Source organism: Saccopteryx leptura, chromosome 4 (assembly GCF_036850995.1).
Source record: "Saccopteryx leptura isolate mSacLep1 chromosome 4, mSacLep1_pri_phased_curated, whole genome shotgun sequence".
Lineage (NCBI taxonomy): Eukaryota > Metazoa > Chordata > Mammalia > Chiroptera > Emballonuridae > Saccopteryx > Saccopteryx leptura.
The window spans coordinates 1,902,907-1,925,425 of NC_089506.1; the positions used below are offsets into that span (position 1 = coordinate 1,902,907).

The 22,519-nt window shown below is 52.3% G+C and overlaps 1 protein-coding gene across 1 annotated transcript in view; it reads right to left on the bottom strand.

The window, feature by feature from the left end:
* The window catches only part of CSMD1 (CUB and Sushi multiple domains 1), a 1,728,861-nt gene that overhangs the window by 394,694 nt on the left and 1,311,648 nt on the right, over positions 1-22,519 (bottom strand). The window lies entirely within an intron of this gene.

The window sequence follows — 22,519 nt, forward strand, 5'->3', positions numbered from 1 at the left end:
GGTGCAGAGAAGGCACTTTGTACCCCCCCACGTCCCCTCCCTCCACAGGGATGACTGGTTCAGCGAGTGGTTTATCTGTGACAGTGGAAACAGTGCCTGTCCCTCCCAGCCCGGAGGTAAGTCTGTGTACTGTCAAAACCGTGTCCATTGTTGATCTGGGACTGTCTCTTCTTGAGGGCAATGATTGCTATTCCTAAGAAATCTTGTTTCCTCTGGAAACAGACACTAGACAGAATCAAAGACTTCAGAGTGACTGCAGCAAAGCTCTTTAGGTGGGTTCCATTTTGTTTGATTCTTGCAGTTTCTTTGTCTAAAATTTTACAACATCATGGTATAGTCTAAGAGAGAGTTTCAGAACCCACCTGGAAATTACAGTCAACAAATTACCGAAAAAATATTATGCAATAAATTGTTTGATTTCATTCTGTTTAGTATAGGTATTATGATATTGAAAGAGCCACAGGGCCCTGGCCGGTTGGCTCAGCGGTAGAGCGTCGGCCTAGCGTGCAGAGGACCCGGGTTCGATTCCCGGCCAGGGCACACAGGAGAAGCGCCCATTTGCTTCTCCACCCCTCCGCCGCGCTTTCCTCTCTGTCTCTCTCTTCCCCTCCCGCAGCCAAGGCTCCATTGGAGCAAAGATGGCCCGGGCGCTGGGGATGGCTCTGTGGCCTCTGCCTCAGGCGCTAGAGTGGCTCTGGTCGCAACATGGCGACGCCCAGGATGGGCAGAGCATCGCCCCCTGGTGGGCAGAGCGTCGCCCCTGGTGGGCGTGCCGGGTGGATCCCGGTCGGGCGCATGCGGGAGTCTGTCTGACTGTCTCTCCCTGTTTCCAGCTTCAGAAAAATGAAAAAAAAAAAAAAAGAAAGAGCCACAGGGAGAGAGTGACTATGACTAAATAGAGAACATTTTTTAAGGAAATACATTTTGAAGGAAAACAGTTGGGATGGAGAATGTCTGCGAAAGAAACATAGAAGGTTAAAGGAAAAACCGTCAAGTGAGGTCAGACCATGAAAATACTCTTTCAACAGTGGAATTCAACGGAGTGTAGAGAATTATCGCCGGGTCCCTTGGCATAAATGTACCAACGAAAATCTTTAGAATGACTGCCCTCGTTCCTTCTCATCGAAGGTCAATTCTCAGGCTGGTGATGGAATCTTACTTATATTCCACAGTGTCTGTGACCTGGACCCACTCGGACCCTTGTCAGCGTAGGGACTGTCACACGCCTGCACACAGGACACGCCCGTTGACTCACTGAGATAACACACCATCAGGAAATCAGGGCTACAGCCTCTTCCTGCAGCATGTGGTATAAAATCCACTTAGGACATGGACACTCATCCCTGAAAAAATAAGCTTATTTAAAGATGCCGTAGTAGGAACCTAGCTCTTTTTAAAATGGTAACCTAAGAAACACATATTACCCATAGTTTAAAGGAACTTGATAAACATTTAAATAAAAATTTAAACGATTAAAGAAAAGAATTGTATTTGTTGATGTGTGTGTGTGAATCTGTTGCTATTATTGTCAAGATGAACTCACTTTTCTATTTGTTCGAAGTTCTTCCAGGTTTTCTCCCCGGTTTTCTGATCTATTTGCTTTGTTTGAATTTCCTTGACAGGGACTTGACTGCACAATGTTTTCCTTGGAAGGATTTCCTACCCAACGCCTCCTGCTTTTCCGGTTGGGAATTAATAGGACAACAGGCTTTCTTAGTTCCCTGTGTTCCTACACTGAAGATGTCTGTGCTTGTTTGTGCTGGTGGCAGGAGGTGGGGGCGTTTCACGTCCGGCCTCCGTTCCTCAGAATCCTTCCCGGTAATCAGCACCCGCCCTCCGTGCACGCTCCGGGTCCCTCTCACTGGGCTGCACACGTGACTCTCCTACAAAGTCACACGCTACATGCTAACGCGACAGGTGTCCTCCACGTGTAAGCTGTCAGCCGTCACTTAGCATTCGTGCTGATGATGGTGGTTTCATTTTTTGTTGTTTTTTTACTTTTCTGTCTTCTATGTCGTATTGCTGATAATAATAAACATGACAGCGACATGATGATTATATATTTTTCAAAGCAGCAATATGTGAAGCTTTGTCAAGTTATACATATATAATGCCTTAGGAATGGTTTTGGAGAAAAAGTTTTTTTTTCAATACACTGACAGAAAGCATTTCTAGTAGCCAGTCTGAAAGGCATTTCCTTCTCAAGAGAAAAGCGTCAGTGCCTTCTGGATTATCCCAACATGCTAATATTAATGCCATCACTTACTGAGAACGAGCAAAGTGTCCCCGGGGACCGGAAGGGCTCCCCCCCGCCGTGCCAGCCCCTCCCCGTCTGTGTTGGTCTCGACGCAGGACGGCTCATCTGCGAGGCAGAGTTTGCGTTCACATGAAGCATAGGCTTGTTCACGCAGACAGTTCTCGCTTCTCCTTGGGCTGAATCTGATAAGCTGTCTGGTTAGTACACAAGGTTAAACAAACTTCATTCCCATGGGACAACGGGCAGTGAGATCAACCCCGGCAGCTTCTAACGCCTGCTCAGTGAAAGGAAACATACCCACTAACAGGAGACAGCTGCGGCCAATTCGCAACAGAAGTTGTTTATCCTTCAGAATCGATTACGTTCTTTACATATAATGTTACACATTATTACATTTTATTGAGAGCATTAAGGCTTTTCTTTTCTTTCTTTAATTCAATGAGAGGAGGGGAGGCAGAGACATATTCCGCATGCGCCCGACCGGGATCCACCAGGCAAGCCCACTGGGGGGCGATGCTCTGCCCATCTGGGGCGTGGCTCCGTTGTTCAGCAACAGAGCTCTTCTTAGCATCTGAGGCAGAGGCCATGGAGCCATCCTCAGTGCCTGGGGCCAACTCATTCCAATCGAGCCATGGCTGTGGGAGGGGAAGAGAGAGAGAGAGAGAACGGAGGGGGGAAGGGTGGAGAAGCAGATGGGCACTTCTCCTGTGTTCTCTGACTGGGAATTGAACCCAGGACTTCCACATGCCGGGCCAACGCTCTACCACTGAGCCAACCACCCAGGGCCAAGGATTTTCCTTTCTAATAACAGTAAAAATAGTAAACAAAAAGCAAGGACCTTGTCACAAGCTGCCACTAGCTACAACTAAGTGCAGTTAATCGAAACTCATTTCCACAATAAAGCAAGGACTCATCCATGTAAGAATTAAACAGAAGGACTTACTAAATGGAAATGTAACAGAGGTGGAAATTAAACACACACGGACATTTAGCTTCCGTCTGTGACTTGGTAAAGGCTCAGGATGGGATGTTACCATTTTTAACTAAATGGTGTATTCTGAGATAATTGTGTGTTCACCTGGAGCTGTAAGAAGTAATGGCAACTGTCACCTCGCTCCGCGGTGGTCCCAGCTACTGCTTGATGTTGAACCTGAACAGATGATGTACACACCTCGTCCGTCACCTGAAGGGTCCCCGCCCTTCACCTGTCAGAGGCCCCCCTGCTTGGTCCCTGCTCCGCCCTCTCCTCACCCCGTGACACTGCTCATCTGCCCTCTGTGTCGATGCTCTTGTCCCTTCCTGACGTTGGGGACGTGGCACCTCACAGTGCGTGTTCCCCTCAGTCGGCTCCGTTCTCTAGAACCATCTCCAGGGGTCGTATGTACCGATCGTGCGCCCCTTCTCACTGCTGTCTCGTGCTCCACAGTGCGGTGGACCCAGCTTCTTCAGTCCTGTGCACGTTTACGGGCGTCTGGGTCATTTCCGTATTTCCCCGTTGTGGACAGAGCTTCAGTCAGCACCCTGCTGGCACCTCTGTTGCATTATTACGTCACCGTGTGGACGTGAAGCTGCTGGCCACTCCTCTGGAGGGTCCACTCCATTTCCCGTTTCCTCCAGCCGCGCTGGAAGGGACCAGCGTCTCCGCGTCCTGGACAGTGTTTGCTGACGTCACCCATTATTATTGTTGTTTTACATTCTAGACATTCAGATGGATGGGTAACAATATTTCATCTCGTTCTTAATTTAATTTGCATGTCCCCAATGGTGACATCTCTTCTTATGCTTATGTGCTGCCGAATGTCACCTCAGAGGCGAGGTCTCCTCATGTCTTGTGCCCACTGGTGAATGGCGTGGGTGTTTTCTTGTTGAGGTTTAAAGTTCTTTATACATTTTAGGTACGAGTCCTTTACCAGACACAGGGTTTGAAAATATTCTCTTCCGATTAATAACCTGTCTTTTCATCTTCTTCAAAGAGTCTTTCACGGACCAAAAGTTTTTTATTTTGATGTGGTTAAATTGTTTTGTCAGTTTTTCAATGTGTGGTGCCAAATTTAAGAACTTGCCAAGTTCCAAATTATAAAATATTTCTTCTACCTTTTTCTAACACTTTTTAATAATTTTATATTTAACTCTCTTGTGTCCTCTGAGTTAGTTTTTGCATCAGACACAGGGTAGGTTTTTGTTGTTGGTGGTTTTTATTTGTTTTCTCTCTTTATGTCCAGTCGGTCCAGCGCCTTCTGTTGGAAGGAACGTTCCTCTTGTACTGAGCTGCTTTGCGCCTTGTCAGAAATCAGCCGCAGACACGTGCGGGTCCGAGTCGGGCTCCCTGTGCCTTTTCACGGATCGAGCACCGACCCGTCCACGGACACCACGCTGTCCTGTCACAGAGGCTGCACAGGCATCTTCCAGCTGGACAGACAACTTCTCCCCTTTTACTAGTTTTCAATTTTTTTTAGCTACTTCTAGTTCCTTTGTCTTTCCATACACACTTTAAAATAATCCTGTCTTGTTCTACAAACCAACCGACCAACCAACCTCGCTGGGATATTGATAGCCGTCGCGTTAACCCAGGTTGGGGAGCACACTGGTGCCCTCCGTCTGTCTGGGCCTTCCACGGGCTCTCCGTGGGGTTTGCTCTTCCTGCGACACTGTAATTCTCACGTGCACGTCCTGTGTGATTGGCTAATCTCCATCCAAGGTTTCACTGTCTTGAGCGATTGTACAGGGCACTGAACTCCTTTGATTTTGGTTGTTGCACGCTTATTGCTAGAACATGACAGAATGGAAAGAGCCACGGCCACAATGGAGGGATCACACACACTGAACACTGAGTGTGACTCAGCCTCGTGTGGGAACGGAGGGATCACACAGCCTGAACACTGAGTGTGACTCAGCCCCATGTGTGATGGAGGGATCACACAGCCTGAACACTGAGTGTGACTCAGCCCCGTTTGGGAACGGAGGGATCACACACACTGAACACAGGAGTGTGACTCAGCCCCGTGTGGGAAAGGAGGGATCACACAGCCTGAACACTGAGTGTGACTCAGCCCCGTGTGGGAATGGAGGGATCACACAGCCTGAACACAGGAGTGTGACTCAGCCCCGTGTGGGAACGGAGGGATCACACACACTGAACACTGAGTGTGACTCAGCCTCGTGTGGGAACGGAGGGATCACACAGCCTGAACACAGGAGTGTGACTCAGCCCCGTGTGGGAACGGAGGGATCACACAGCCTGAACACAGGAGTGTGACTCAGCCCCGTGTGGGAACGGAGGGATCACACAGCCTGAACACTGAGTGTGACTCAGCCCCGTGTGGGAACGGAGGGATCACACAGCCTGAACACTGAGTGTGACTCAGCCCCGTGTGGGAACGGAGGGATCACACAGCCTGAACACTGAGTGTGACTCAGCCGCGTGTGGGAACGGAGGGATCACACAGCCTGAACACTGAGTGTGACTCAGCCCCGTGTGGGAACGGAGGGATCACACAGCCTGAACACTGAGTGTGACTCAGCCCCATGTGTGATGGAGGGATCACACAGCCTGAACACTGAGTGTGACTCAGCCCCGTTTGGGAACGGAGGGATCACACACACTGAACACAGGAGTGTGACTCAGCCCCGTGTGGGAAAGGAGGGATCACACAGCCTGAACACTGAGTGTGACTCAGCCCCGTGTGGGAATGGAGGGATCACACAGCCTGAACACAGGAGTGTGACTCAGCCCCGTGTGGGAACGGAGGGATCACACACACTGAACACTGAGTGTGACTCAACCTCGTGTGGGAACGGAGGGATCACACAGCCTGAACACAGGAGTGTGACTCAGCCCCGTGTGGGAACGGAGGGATCACACAGCCTGAACACAGGAGTGTGACTCAGCCCCGTGTGGGAACGGAGGGATCACACAGCCTGAACACTGAGTGTGACTCAGCCCCGTGTGGGAACGGAGGGATCACACAGCCTGAACACTGAGTGTGACTCAGCCCCGTGTGGGAACGGAGGGATCACACAGCCTGAACACTGAGTGTGACTCAGCCGCGTGTGGGAACGGAGGGATCACACAGCCTGAACACTGAGTGTGACTCAGCCCCGTGTGGGAACGGAGGGATCACACAGCCTGAACACTGAGTGTGACTCAGCCCCGTGTGGGAACGGAGGGATCACACAGCCTGAACACTGAGTGTGACTCAGCCCCGTGTGGGAACGGAGGGATCACACAGCCTGAACACTGAGTGTGACTCAGCCCCGTGTGGGAACGGAGGGATCACACAGCCTGAACACTGAGTGTGACTCAGCCCCGTGTGGGAACGGAGGGATCACACACACTGAACACTGAGTGTGACTCAGCCCCGTGTGGGAACGGAGGGATCACACAGCCTGAACACCGAGTGTGACTCAGCCCCGTGTGGGAACGGAGGGATCACACAGCCTGAACACTGAGTGTGACTCAGCCCCGTGTGGGAACGGAGGGATCACACAGCCTGAACACCGAGTGTGACTCAGCCCCGTGTGGGAACGGAGGAATCACACAACCTGAACACCGAGTGTGACTCAGCCCCGTGTGGGAAAGGAGGGATCACACAGCCTGAACACAGGAGTGTGACTCAGCCCCGTGTGGGAACGGAGGGATCACACAGCCTGAACACTGAGTGTGACTCAGCCCCGTGTGGGAACGGAGGGATCACACAGCCTGAACACTGAGTGTGACTCAGCCCCGTGTGGGAACGGAGGGATCACACAGCCTGAACACCGAGTGTGACTCAGCCCCGTGTGGGAACGGAGGGATCACACAGCCTGAACACTGAGTGTGACTCAGCCCCGTGTGGGAATGGAGGGATCACACACACTGAACACTGAGTGTGACTCAGCCTCGTGTGGGAACGGAGGGATCACACAGCCTGAACACAGGAGTGTGACTCAGCCCCGTGTGGGAACGGAGGGATCACACAGCCTGAACACTGAGTGTGACTCAGCCCCGTGTGGGAACGGAGGGATCACACAGCCTGAACACTGAGTGTGACTCAGCCCCGTGTGGGAACGGAGGGATCACACACACTGAACACTGAGTGTGACTCAGCCCCGTGTGGGAACGGAGGGATCACACAGCCTGAACACCGAGTGTGACTCAGCCCCATGTGGGAACGGAGGGATCACACAGCCTGAACACTGAGTGTGACTCAGCCCCGTGTGGGAACGGAGGGATCACACAGCCTGAACACCGAGTGTGACTCAGCCCCGTGTGGGAACGGAGGAATCACACAACCTGAACACCGAGTGTGACTCAGCCCCGTGTGGGAAAGGAGGGATCACACAGCCTGAACACAGGAGTGTGACTCAGCCCCGTGTGGGAACGGAGGGATCACACAGCCTGAACACAGGAGTGTGACTCAGCCCCGTGTGGGAACGGAGGGATCACACAGCCTGAACACAGGAGTGTGACTCAGCCCCGTGTGGGAACGGAGGGATCACACAGCCTGAACACTGAGTGTGACTCAGCCCCGTGTGGGAACGGAGGGATCACACAGCCTGAACACTGAGTGTGACTCAGCCCCGTGTGGGAACGGAGGGATCACACAGCCTGAACACTGAGTGTGACTCAGCCCCGTGTGGGAACGGAGGGATCACACAGCCTGAACACAGGAGTGTGACTCAGCCCCGTGTGGGAACGGAGGGATCACACAGCCTGAACACAGGAGTGTGACTCAGCCCCGTGTGGGAACGGAGGGATCACACAGCCTGAACACTGAGTGTGACTCAGCCCCGTGTGGGAACGGAGGGATCACACAGCCTGAACACTGAGTGTGACTCAGCCCCGTGTGGGAATGGAGGGATCACACAGCCTGAACACTGAGTGTGACTCAGCCGCGTGTGGGAACGGAGGGATCACACAGCCTGAACACTGAGTGTGACTCAGCCCCGTGTGGGAACGGAGGGATCACACAGCCTGAACACTGAGTGTGACTCAGCCCCATGTGTGATGGAGGGATCACACAGCCTGAACACTGAGTGTGACTCAGCCCCGTTTGGGAACGGAGGGATCACACACACTGAACACAGGAGTGTGACTCAGCCCCGTGTGGGAAAGGAGGGATCACACAGCCTGAACACTGAGTGTGACTCAGCCCCGTGTGGGAATGGAGGGATCACACAGCCTGAACACAGGAGTGTGACTCAGCCCCGTGTGGGAACGGAGGGATCACACAGCCTGAACACTGAGTGTGACTCAGCCCCGTGTGGGAACGGAGGGATCACACAGCCTGAACACTGAGTGTGACTCAGCCCCGTGTGGGAACGGAGGGATCACACAGCCTGAACACTGAGTGTGACTCAGCCCCGTGTGGGAACGGAGGGATCACACACACTGAACACTGAGTGTGACTCAGCCCCGTGTGGGAACGGAGGGATCACACAGCCTGAACACTGAGTGTGACTCAGCGCCGTGTGGGAATGGAGGGATCACACAGCCTGAACACTGAGTGTGACTCAGCCCCGTGTGGGAATGGAGGGATCACACAGCCTGAACACAGGAGTGTGACTCAGCCCCGTGTGGGAACGGAGGGATCACACAGCCTGAACACTGAGTGTGACTCAGCCCCGTGTGGGAACGGAGGGATCACACAGCCTGAACACTGAGTGTGACTCAGCCCCGTGTGGGAACGGAGGGATCACACAGCCTGAACACTGAGTGTGACTCAGCCCCGTGTGGGAACGGAGGGATCACACAGCCTGAACACTGAGTGTGACTCAGCCCCGTGTGGGAATGGAGGGATCACACAGCCTGAACACTGAGTGTGACTCAGCCCCGTGTGGGAACGGAGGGATCACACAGCCTGAACACTGAGTGTGACTCAGCCCCGTGTGGGAACGGAGGGATCACACAGCCTGAACACTGAGTGTGACTCAGCCCCGTGTGGGAACGGAGGGATCACACAGCCTGAACACTGAGTGTGACTCAGCCCCGTGTGGGAACGGAGGGATCACACAGCCTGAACACTGAGTGTGACTCAGCCCCGTGTGGGAACGGAGGGATCACACACACTGAACACTGAGTGTGACTCAGCCCCGTGTGGGAACGGAGGGATCACACACACTGAACACTGAGTGTGACTCAGCCTCGAGTGTGATGGAAAGAGGGAAAACAAAAGAAAATTGAGACCCATCACTTTGACAGGCGCGGAGATTGTGCAGGGAGGGGACGGGAAATGGGTCCTGTTCTGAGCACACCGCTGGGAGACAGAAACATAATGGAAAAGCCAAACAAACGCGGTGCGGGACCTGGATTGATGGTTGCATTTGTGACAAGAGTGGGGAGTGTTTGGAGGTAACAGCAGAGTGGCTGAAACGGGCTGAAAACTCATTTGGAAAGTTTGCCGTCCTGGCGTGGACGTGAGGACAGGAACCAGGCACAGCCTCGGGGAGGAGAAATCAGGGGGGAGGAGGGGGTGGGGCTGGGGGGTGCGTGGGCTGTGACCCTGCTCTGGACGCACTGTCACACCGCGGGCGGGAGAGGCGGATGCCCAGAGTGAGAACCACATACCCAGCGCCGCACAGGAGCTGCTCCCGCATTGCCTTTCTTCCCTTTCCCAGAACGGCCCTCAGGTGCACGGCGAGAAAGCTCGCCCATTTGCATAACACACCGTAATCACAGCTTCCGCCCAAGGGCCCTCTCGTGGACGCTAATGAGCCTTCATATCTATTTATGTAATTGTCCAGACAATTGTTCCTATCCCCACGTCACTGGTGGTGAACCCGATGGTCGGAAGGTGAGTGACACAGCTCACGGCCGAGCAGGAATCGTAAAGCAAAGGAGCTGCATGTGCTGCTGGTTGTAGCTTCAATGCCACAGGGATTGCTCGAACCTTCATGCTGTGACCCATTCGTGCCCCTTGAGAGGCACAAATGCCTTCCTACCTCAGCCTGTGGTTACAAATGAGGGTCCCCGTCCCCTGACCAGGGGCAGGGAACTCTCAGCCCTCAGGCTCTCTCTGTGAGGGTCGCCGTCACACGCTCTGTGGTCATCCATTTGAGGGCAGTTCTGCGCTTGGCATGGCTGAATTTTCTCCTACTCTATCGAGAATCGATGTCCGTCCTGGTTCCCACACTGGCACTGGAAGTGTCCCCAGGGGCAGGTCTGTCCTTCCTGAGGTTACATCCGCATGTCTTTCTGCTTGTCAGTCACTGCTAGAATCCGCCTCTCACGGGAACGAAACCTCCCTCCAGCGGTGGAGCTGATCTCTTCCAGAGCGGGAGGGGAGGCTACGAAAGGCCCCAGAAACTCCGAGCCCATCGGAGCCAAGAGTCCAGTTCCCTGTCCTGGTGAGTGCTCTGTCCCTGTCCCTGTCCCTCCCGCCACACTGCAGGCCTCCATGTTCCAGGGATGGACTGGGCTGGCTTCCTTCTCAGCCCCAGTCCCCGCTATGAAAGCAGGAAGCGGAGGTGGACACGCTGACCGCTGACAAACACGTCTAAGAGGAAACACATGAGAGCCGCGTGATGAAGAGGAAGAGCCACGGGTGATGAAAGGACCCCCCACCTGGCATAGAGGGTGCGGGAAGATGTGCAGATTTGAGAACAAAGGGAGCATTTAGAGGAAAGTGGCTCCGTTTCTATAACTTTGAGATGCGTAATGCAACACGCGATCCCATGTTAAATCAGGAAGATTTAGTGATTGCTGCAACGACTCACTCTGCTGAGATCACTCAGAAATTTTAAAGGAAGCAGGGATGACGGAGAAAACAACACAGACTGTGGGGAAATGGAGGAATGAAAGTTAAAACCACCACCACCGTCCAGCAGACATGGGCCCTGCGGGAACTGGATCTCGAGTCCGGGTGACGCAGACCTCAGAGACGGACGTCACCTCCCAACACTCACAGGCACGCGACGTGTGGAAAGCAGCGAGAGAGACGAGGAGAAAATATGCAGAATCGTTCCACTTCCAGAGCCAAACACGTCGTCTAGAGGGACGTGCTGCTCGTCTTAACGTCTGTCCCCGATCGTCTCAACGCCTCAACGTCTGTCCCCGCTCGGTCTCAACGCCTGTCCCCGCTCGGTCTCAACGCCTGTCCCCGCTCGTCTCAACACCTGTCCCCGCTCGTCTCAACACCTGTCCCCGCTCGTCTCAACGCCTGTCCCCGCTTGTGTCAACGCCTGTCCCCGCTCGTCTCAATGCCTCAACATCTGTCCCCGCTCGGTCTCAACGCCTGTCCCCACTCGTCTCAACATCTGTCCCCACTCGTCTCAACGCCTGTCCCCGCTCGTCTCAACGCCTGTCCCCGCTCGTTTCAACGCCTGTCCCCGCTTGTGTCAACGCCTGTCCCCGCTCGTCTCAATGCCTCAACGCCTGTCCCCGCTCGGTCTCAACGCCTGTCCCCGCTCGTGTCAACGCCTGTCCCCGCTCGTCTCAACGCCTCAACGTCTGTCCCCGCTCGTCTCAACACCTCAACGTCTGTCCCCGCTCGGTCTCAACGCCTGTCCCCGCTCGTCTCAACGCCTGTCCCCGCTCGTCACAACGCCTGTTCCCGCTTGTGTCAACGCCTGTCCCCGCTCGTCTCAATGCCTCAACGTCTGTCCCCGCTCGGTCTCAACGCCTGTCCCCGCTCGTCTCAACGCCTGTCCCCGCTCGTGTCAACGCCTGTCCCCGCTCGTCTCAACGCCTGTCCCCGCTCGTGTCAACGTCTGTCCCCGCTCGGTCTCAACGCCTGTCCCCGCTCGTGTCAACGCCTGTCCCCGCTCGTCTCAACGCCTGTCCCCGCTCGTGTCAACGCCTGTCCCCGCTCGTGTCAACGCCTGTCCCCGCTCGTCTCAACGCCTGTCCCCGCTCGTGTCAACGCCTGTCCCCGCTCGGTCTCAACGCCTGTCCCCGCTCGGTCTCAACGCCTGTCCCCGCTCGTCTCAACGCCTCAACGTCTGTCCCCACTCGTCTCAACGTCTGTCCCCGCTCGTCTCAACGTCTGTCCCCACTCGTCTCAACGCCTCCACAAGGTCTGTCCCCACTTGTCTCGAAGCCACCACAACGCCTGTCCCCACCAGGGTTTGTTCCCAGAGCTTCCGCTCCCGCCCAAAGCGAGGAGACAGGCCGGAAATGTCTCCCACCGAGTCGGCCCATCTCCTCACTCAGGGGCGGACCCCCCACGTCGTGTCCCTACGTCTCCACACAAGTTTCCTGTGAGACTGAAACTTAACTGAGGGGATGTGGTGACGGGGACAGTGGCACGTGGCTCAGGTGGATGGCCATCAAGTGTATACATTTTTTAATCTTAATCATTTTTTTCCAAGTGAGAGGAGGGGAGATAGAGAGACAGACTCCCCATGCGCCTTGACTGGGAGCCATGCCACAGTCCAGTCTGCAGCCGATGCTCTGCCCATCTAGGGCCATGCTCGCAACCACGCTCTTTTGAGCACCTGAGACGGAGGCTTCACAGAGCCACCCTCAGGGCCCGGGGCCGATGTGCTTGAACCAACTGAGCCATGGCTGCGGGAGGGGACGAGAGAGAGAGAAGAGAAGGAGGTGTGGAAAGCAGTTGGGCCTTCTCCTGTGTGCCCTGACCGAGAATCGAGCCTGAGACATCCGCAGGCCGGGCCGATGCTCTACCACTGAGACACCCTATTCTCAGACTTCGCTACTTTAGTTTCTATCCCCACGGCTTTGTTCCTCATCCTGGGGTAATGTCTATTCTACAGAAGGACAGGAGGAAGGAGAGACCTGTGCAACAGGGAGGAGGAGGCTGTCCGAGCTCAGCTGCGAGAACTCGGTGCCGGGCCGGAGTGTAGTGGGTCCCACGGATCCCACACGGCACCCCCCGGGGGTCCCCTCTTCAGAACCAAGGCAAGGTCTTGTTGTCTCAGCTGTCGGGAGCTCCAGGTGGACTCCATCTTCAGGGGTCCTCTCCAGTAGGGCTATGCCCTCTCGCCACGGGCACCCACATCAACTGTCAGTGGCACCAGGACCAGCCTCTCGGCTTAATCTGGGGAAACTGTGAGAGGCCGTCCCAGCTCCGGAACTTTCTGCAGCATCGGGGAGGGCTCCCGGCATAATGCACAGGGCTCTGTCTCCCCACCCCCTTGGGCTCCCTGACAGTATTCCCCAGCCCCCCCACCACGTTCCCACTGCTTTAAACCAGGCTCTTAACTTTTCTGTAACCCGTGTTAGATGCAAGAGCCTATCTATCTGGGGAAAAAAAATAAAGTACACATTAGAAATGGTTGGTGACATTTGACGGGGAATTTGCAAAAATTAAAACAAAAGGTTACTGGGAGCTGTTTCACGCAGCTTCACCCCGTCTTCGGGACTTGAGGAGCCACTCTGTTACCCAGACAGGCACTCCCTGCCTGACTTCCGAGGGCACGTCACGTTCACACTAACAAGGCCAGGGCCATGAGATCACTTTCCATACGAACCAGCGAGCCTTCATGGGTTTGGTGGTCACACACCGTACCCCGAGTTCCACTCAGACCCCCTTTCAATGTGCGCAGAGTCCCACGGGGGGGGGGGGAGTCCATGCTGAGCCGGAGGAGCTGATTCAACCACACAATAGAGAGGGGTCTCCAGAGACACAGCCTCCAGGGACAGAGAGAGGGAGATTCATCTGTGAATATGTGTCTGTCCGTCAGTCAGTCTGGCTATCTCTCTATCATCTACCTATCATCTATCTGTCTGTCTATCTATCTATCTAGACTATCTGTTTCTATACTATCTCTCTATCATCTATCTATCTATTTATCTAGACCAGGGGTCTCAAACTCACAGCCCGCGGGCCGCATGCGGCCCACCGAACAATTTTGTGCGGCCCGCAGACTAATCCACGGGCTTACTTAATTTTATCCAAAATATTTTGAACTTCGTGGATTAGTGTGCGGGCCGCACAAAATTGTTCGGCGGGCTGCGAGTTTGAGACCCCTGATCTAGACTGTGTCTATAAATAAACAGACTGCTTTGTTAAAAGGACGGCCCATGCTCTGAGACTAGGAAGTCTGGGCCAGCAGAGCTGAGGCTATGGGTCCAGCCAGATCTCAGCCCCCAGTGTTTCTCCCCCAAGACAGTCTGGCAGACAGAGGAAACCTCCTCCCCCCCAGCCTGTTCTCCGCAGGCCTCCAGCTGGCTGGGGGAGGCCCACCACACTGAGAAGGGCAGTCTGCTGTACTCAGTCTGCGGGGGCAGATGCTAACCAACCTCACGCAGAAAGCCCTTGCCCGACACACCCAGGATGTGCCTGAACGAAGGCAGGGCACTGTGGCCTGGTCAAGCTGACTCACAGGCATCTCAGGGACAACACACCATCAATGTTGTCTCTCCCAGCGCGGGGAAGGCAGGCTGTCTGCGCCACATCACAGGTCCCCAGGCTCAGTGCGTCTACGTGGGGCCACACCTCCCCTCTCACTGACCCCAAATGCAGACCCCTGGGGACAGACCGAGGGGCCCAACCTGCACCTCACTCCCTCCCCTTGAGGGTGGGTTCGCAGGACACCATTCTGCCTCTGGTAGAAAACAGTCATGCGGAACTCAGGTTATTGCCCGGCACTGACTCTTAGCATGAGCCTAAGTAACTTTCATTTGACTCACAGCAACCCACCTCAGGGAACAACGCCTTCCACGGGCCCCCGCTGAAATTTAAATAGCTACGGCAACTTACGTCAGGCGTGATTTCTGAAGACGCCGTTCATCAACATGAGTCACGGACTCTAACTGCACATTATTTCTGTGACCAAAGTGATCCACATGAACCCACGAGCTATAAACAGTGAAGCATTACACACTCGTCACTGTTGGTACAAATACCCAGACAGCGAACTTGCTTCGCACGGACCTTCCTCAGTACGAGGAGTGGCCAGTGGTCACGAGGAAGCCCTTTCCAGGTTGAGAACAGCTATTTTTCCTTTCTTTCCCACTGAATTAAAATCTAATGCACACTTTATTTTAATGTATGCAATCTCAAGCTGTATGACATTATTCTAATATTTTAAAAAGAATCTTGCTGTATTACTAAATGCAAGATTGGCTTACAGAAGCAGTTCTTTTGATCCTCAGTAATTACTTGTCTAACTTATGATAGGAATTTAAAAATAATAAAGTGGAAAAGCTATGCACTAAACCTATACTAGCTTTTCATATAGATTGTGCTGGCACTTGCTATAGATAAGTGAATTATACATATATAAATTACACTGGGGAACAAAGTTTTTGTTGCATCCACAAAAAAACTTGTTCTTACATAATTCGAGTGTGCTGATCTCAAATCTGACATTAGTTTTTCTCTGTAAGGTATAGACTTTTTTTGTAATTCAAGATTTTAGGTTTTCATCTTATTGTAAAATTTTCAACATTTAGTTTAACATAATGAAGTAGAATGTCTTCTTGGGCATCAGCTTTGTAAAAATATAATAATTTATATAATGCAGTAAATATACTGAAAGATATGGTTGCATCGGAATTTGTCTACGATTTTGAAATAGAACATATTAAATCACTTATTTTAATCATAAAATTTGCGCGAAACTTATTTAAATTCTATTCAGGCAAAAATTTGCATTTGTAGCTCTTGCATTTGTGTATTTGTTGAGGACAATCTCGTTTGATGCTCCAGCAGTAGTCTGCTCATCACTAACAGCTCCAAGATTTTCAGGAAACTTATCAAGGTGACTGTTCAGGAAGTGAATCTTAATGCTCATGTTACATCCAATGTTGCGGAAAGCAAACAACATCCTTTGAACCAGAAATTCATAGTTTTCTGCTTTTTTGTTGCCAAGGAAGTTCTCTGTAACTGCTACAAAAGACTGCCATGCTGCCTTCTCCTCCTTATTCATCTTCCTGGCAAATTCTTCATCACATGAGGGTTCAAATTTGAGGTCCATCAAATACACCTGCTTTTATCTTCTTGAAAGACAAGGCAGGAAAAGCAGAAATAATATGTTGAAAGCATTCACTTTCTCTATTCAAAGCCTGAACAAACTGCTTCATTAAGACAAGTTTGATGTGAAGTGGGGGAAAAATGATCCTGTCTCAATTAACTACAGGTTCATTCACAATATTTTGCATCCCTACTTCCAGAGCTTCATGTTTCGGCCACTCCTTCTGTGTCCAGTGTTTCTCCCGAGCTCGACTGTCCCACAAACACAGAAAGCAAGGATACTTCATGAAACCTCTCTGTTGTCCTAGCAGGAAATTTACCATTTTAAGATCCACACAAATGATCCAGTTATGCTCCTCATACTTCAGAAAGTCGAGGACAATTTTTGTGTCATTTTTACTATGTCATTCAATTTGGGTTGACTTAACTTCTGAGGGGTTAATGACTGCTTGGCATCAGAAGAAGACCCTTCAGATTCTACAACCATTTCCTCATGCATCTTAGCAAAATACACTTGATCACCATGTTCACTTTCTTCATCCTTAGAAGAAATAAAACTATTGAAAACTTGACTCTGAGTATCTCAGAGTGTGGGATAGGTCATATTGCTGAAGAAATATTAGGATATGTGATCCTATGCCATTTTTTCTTGCCAACGCCCTTTGTATGGATCAGGTAGAAATAACAGTCACTGCTGTGGTCCTTAGGTTCACGCCAAACCATGGGAATACCAAAAGGCATTCCTCTGCGTTTTCCTTTTGTTCAGTCACGAAGCATTTCCTCACAATTATGACACACAATATGAGGAGCCCAATTCTTGTCTTGATCGTCAAAGGGAACTTGAAAATAGGCAATATACGCATGTGTCACAAATGATGAAATATTGCGCCTTTGACGTTGAAGTGTGTAACAGCCACATATATAACAGAAGGTGTCAGGACTATTCTTACATTTACGCCTACTCGAAGAAGCCATGATTCAATCTTAAAACAAAATAAGAGGGTGTTTTTATCAGATAATAATTTTTTACATTTAAAAACAAATACAATTATGTAAAAGTGATGTTTGTAAAACATTAATTGCCTTGTGGTTATGTTCAATCGAAGAGGCATTGCCCTTTAACTCCAATTTAAAAACCAATGCATGTCATTAACTTTAACAAAAATAAATTAAAATTGCATAAAAACTAGAGCATGCCCCAAAAATCAGACTTCAGATTTGGAACCAGTGATGCAACCATATATACATACAGTTCTAAAACCTCATGCAACAGAAAATAAAAATATATTGTTCCCCAGTGTTATATATACATGATATATACACATATATGCATTCTATATGGTCTATATATTATATATTACACATAACATATATGAGGGTTATAGGGTTTGGGAAATAGATGGATAATGTTGCCTTGTGAACATACACTATAATGATTTATATCATATATATTATCTTTTAGGGTTTTTGAATATATTATGCTGAATTAACTATTTTCAGGTGAAAGGTTTTACACACACAGAGCTCACCTTCTCACATCACTTCCCCAGACATCTAGCATATCTCTTCAGAGAATGCACAGTTTTATGCTTTGCACAATATTTTCCCCAATAATTCTGTTACAGCAGATTATCAGTTATTATATTTTCTGTCTCTCTCTCTCTATATATATATATATATATATACACACACACACACACACATACATGCACATCCGTGATGTCCATGTTTGTGTAAACGCATGGACATGGACATATAACCCTATAAGCGCAGGACCATTTACGTTAGCTGATGTTTCCCCTCGCCGCTCCAGAACCACGGGAGTGACCAGCTGTGCCTCGCTGTCTCAGTGTGTCCTCTGCTCCCCGTTCTGCCCCCTGCGGTTCCCAGGGAGAGCCAGGCTGTTCCTTGTGTCCCCTCGCCCCAGTGGCTGTAACACACATTATCCTTTAGAAGGCGACATCAGTTGAATATGCTCCGTGGGCACCTGGCAGGGAGGCGGGAGAGGTGGACGTCCCTGAGGGTCAGAGACAGAGCGGAGGGAGAAAGCCCCGGTGACCCCGGATGAGCCGCCCCGTGACGGAGGTCTGAGCGGGCGGTACGGCCCTAGGTCGGGGAGGCGGGAGAGGTGGACGTCCCTGAGGGTCAGAGACAGAGCGGAGGGAGAAAGCCCCGGTGACCCCGGATGAGCCGCCCCGTGACGGAGGTCTGAGCGGGCGGTACGGCCCAAGGTCCTCCCGCGCCCCTCCCCACCAGGTGGTGTCTGCATTGCTGTGTGTTCCTGTGTGGGGAGCTCCTGGGAGGGACCACAGGGCCCCAAGTCACAGAGACCATGGGCATCTCAGGATATCAAGTGTGGCCCAAAGCTTGGGGGACCCCCGCAAATGCACTGAACCCCTTACAGAACTCAGGGAGTTCTCAACATCTCGGTGAGATGGGCATGGATCGGCAGGTAGGGGTGAGGGCCTCCTTCCTCGTCGTGACCGAGATTCAATCTGCTGACACTTCGTTAGGACGGAGTCTCTGAAAGAGACCCCTATGTGATGCTGCTGGCACAGCCACGTCTGTCTGCAGTGTGTAAGGGAACAGACGCTCTGTGCCTACAGGAGTGATGTCATACACAGTGGGGATTCCGGATGACACACAGGGAATGTCCACGGCCATTCCACTAGCCAAGTCAGAAGGCGAGAAAAGGGATTCTTACAATTCCCAGATATTGTACCATAAGCACTAAATATTCCTATCGCAAAAATCTTACCTGAAGAGAAACCGCAGTAGTCAAGTAACAGCCAGCATGTCTTGCCCTGTGTGCTGTGGGTGCTGCATGGTCTAGTCATTTTGAGTTTTACAACTGGCTTAGGAAACAGATGTCATTATCATTCCCTCCCTTTTTGTAAATGAGGGTCAGACACAGGGAGTTTACAGAACGCCCCTGGGTCACCAGCCAATCAGCGGAGAACGGGTACCCAGGGTGGGCTGTGCTCTCAGCCGCCACCCCGTGAGCAAGCGTCAGGCAGAATCCAGACCTAGAAAGTCACAGCACATGTAAGTATCAGCTGTCTACAGTTCCCGATACTATAATTCAGGATTGACACTACGTTTGAAATCAAATGACGTAAGTATTCTTATTTTTGATAATCACCTTTACAAATGTTTTTATTTCCTCTCCAATGGCTAGCTTCATGTCACACTCTGAAAAGACCGATTTCTCCGATGTCTTCTCTTGATATATATCCTTTTAATGTGTCAAATCCTTGATTCACACATTTGTTTTCTATTTTGATTATCTTATTGACTTTGGAATGTTGTTTTTTCGAAAGATGAGTGATCCGGCTCTCAGGATCCGATGGCCATCCACAATTCTCCGGAAGCTGAACTTGCAGCTCCCGTGTAACAGACCATCGAGACTCTGAGCAGGCACTAGCTAGTCAGACGTAATTGTGGTTAACGCTGTGTGGCCATTCAAATGGAAATAGGAATACTTCAATTTTAACTGAGAGTACAGCAGCCCTCATAGTCAGGGACCCACAGTCTGGTGGGGGGCTGGCCTCTCTAGGGTCCGTACCATCAACACTGAGATGTGTGCCTTCCTGCTGCTGGGGCGAATCTCCCGCCCGCCACCCCGCTGGGAAGCATTCGGTCCTCCGCTGAGGCTCCAGACTCCACCGAGGCTAAGCAGCAAGTACAGGCCACGTGGGGTTCACGCTTTCTTGAATAACGGTCTTGTGGAAAGAAGTTCAATGAAAGGTCAAGTCTAAAAACCCAAATGTCAGGAAGTCTTCAGCAATTATGGATGCCTTTTAGTCCTGACCTTTGGATGGGGTGTAAATATCGTATTTTGTTTGTTTTGTTATAGCATTTCTCACTAGAAACAGTCAGTGAGTCCGCACCCACCCAGACTCTGTCGGTAAGGACACGTGTGGGCCCTGTCCTCACTACAGGGGCTCCTTCACCTCACAGGGAGGAGCGTGGCCCTGGCCCGTGTGGTCACATCTGCACCTCCACCCCCACGGGGCTCAGGGTTCTGTGGCTTGGAGACACTTTTCAATGACCTGCCTCGTGGGCTTGATATGCAATGACTTCCTGTCACATGTGTCCGGCGCTGGAACCTTGGCAGTGCACGCACGGATACGAGCACGTGTCTCTACTCAAGTCACAAAGCAAAACGGGCGGAAGACAGAGTCCCGACTCTCCTGATTGACACGTCTCCCTCTCGACCTCAGAGGCACCGCCCGCCCTGTCGACGACTCTGATGCCCTCCGTGATGGGTGGAGGGGCCGCTCCCTGAGTTAGAAACTGCGTCAGAGGAGCATCCAGAGAACACGCACACACGGACAGTTAGCAACACGGAACTCACCGTGCTGATGGACGCAAAGCCAGCAGAGTCCACCCACAGGGCGGTGACCCACTGCGCCCCTCCGTGCAAAGGGCACCGGCCTCAGGAGTCATTTCCAACAACGGCCTGCACTGAAACCGCTCACGGGCCGGGAGGGCCACAGACCACTGCAGGACCAGGACCAGGACCAGGACCAGGGCCAGGACCAGGACCAGGGCCAGGGCCAGGGCCAGAACCAGGACCAGGACCAGGACCAGGGCCAGAACCAGGGCCAGGGCCAGGGCCAGGACCAGGACCAGGGCCAGGGCCAGGGCCAGAACCAGGACCAGGACCAGGACCAGGGCCAGGACCAGGACCAGGGCCAGGGCCAGGACCAGGACCAGGGCCAGGGCCAGGACCAGAACCAGGGCCAGGACCAGGGCCAGGACCAGGGCCAGGGCCAGGGCCAGGACCAGGACCAGGACCAGGACCAGGGCCAGGGCCAGGACCAGGACCAGGGCCAGGACACTGACAGGGTGCCGCGTCATCTTTCTTTCCTGCCCAGGCCCACGGCATCACTTTCCCCGACAACAACTTACACTTAACCCTGTCTGCAGCCCACTCCCCTCCAGCACAGGACCCCCCACGTCACCTTCGGATTGTATGTGCCCGTTCCTTCCATTCCTTTGAATTTTAACACTTTACTTGTGAGAGTGTCTAAAACTTTGAAAATTCAGACCTATATTTATGTTTGACTCTGAACTCACTAGATATGTTCTTATAGTTACAAACAGCATTCTTCTTAAACAACAGGTTGTGTGTGTGTGTGTGTGTGTGTGTGTTAGTAACAGCGTCTGAAGGGGTTGAAAATGCAGCCTCCTGTTTGTTTGGTAAAATAACTACTATCCCTGCCATCAGTTAGTATAAGAATGGTCCTGCAGAGACTTCCCACGTCTACAGCTTGGGAGCAGGATGACAGCTTCTTCCCCACCGTGGTGAAAATGACCCCCACGGACTCCTGGTTAGGAGCTCTGTGTTGGTTGGGAGCGCCTGGTAGGATCGTAGGGAATAGCACCGATTTCCCAGAGAGGTCCTGGGGGACGAGCCCGGAGCAAGGCCCAGGCGGAGCTGGGCCCACACCTGGGAGCTCCCTCCCGCGCTGGGTCCTGGGACTCAGGCCGGGGCCTCAGTCAACAGCAGGGCATTGGGGAGTGGCCGGCCAACATTAACCAGTCTACGTCACTCTGGGCTCATTATAGCCTTTACTACTTGTGGCCATTTTTTGAAATTTTCTATAATAATAATAAAAAAATACAGCGAATACACTAAGGTTAAGGATCTGTTTCCTAAGAGGCCCTCCCCGAGGAAACCCCCCGGCGGGGTTCTGCACAAACAGGTGACACGGAGCAGGAGGCCGGCTAGCTGCCCGCCAGAGGACTGGCCACTGGGTGCACGGCCCCCAGGAGTCCACACACTCGGTCTCCTCCCCTGCAGGTGCCCTCTCTTCCCCAGAGGCTCTGATCACAGCTCACAGACAAGCTTGCTTTTTCCTCTTGCACAAGCGTGTGGTCCTGTTTTCCTATGGCTCCCCTACACCTCCAGGCCTCTGTCCACACCCAACAGCTCTGCAGGAGGAGGGACACAATCCACCACCACCACAAACATGCCTACTGTGTGCAAAGTAAGACTCCCTTAGAGACAGGAGCACCGGGTCCATCTCGGGACGGGCTGACTGCCGAGAGGCACATGTGCCCCCAACCCCACAGCCTCTGGCTTCTATGCCGTCTCACTTTCCATTGTGACGTAAGGGCAGACATCACAGCAAACCAAAAAGTCCAACATTCTCCCCGGCAGACAGAGCTGTGAGCAAACCTGAATGGCAGAAGTTGGAAGTACTCTCCTCTGTTCTTACACGTCGCTCCAACCTGTCGATGTTGCTTCCTTTCGCATGTGGAGAGCACCGCGCCCTCTGCAGAAGGAGGCGGGCACGCAGCCCCGTGTGTCCGGGACGTACCCTGAGGCGCGCACGCAGCCCGTGTGTCCGGGACGTACCCTGAGGCGGGCACACAGCCCCACGTGTCCGGGACGTAC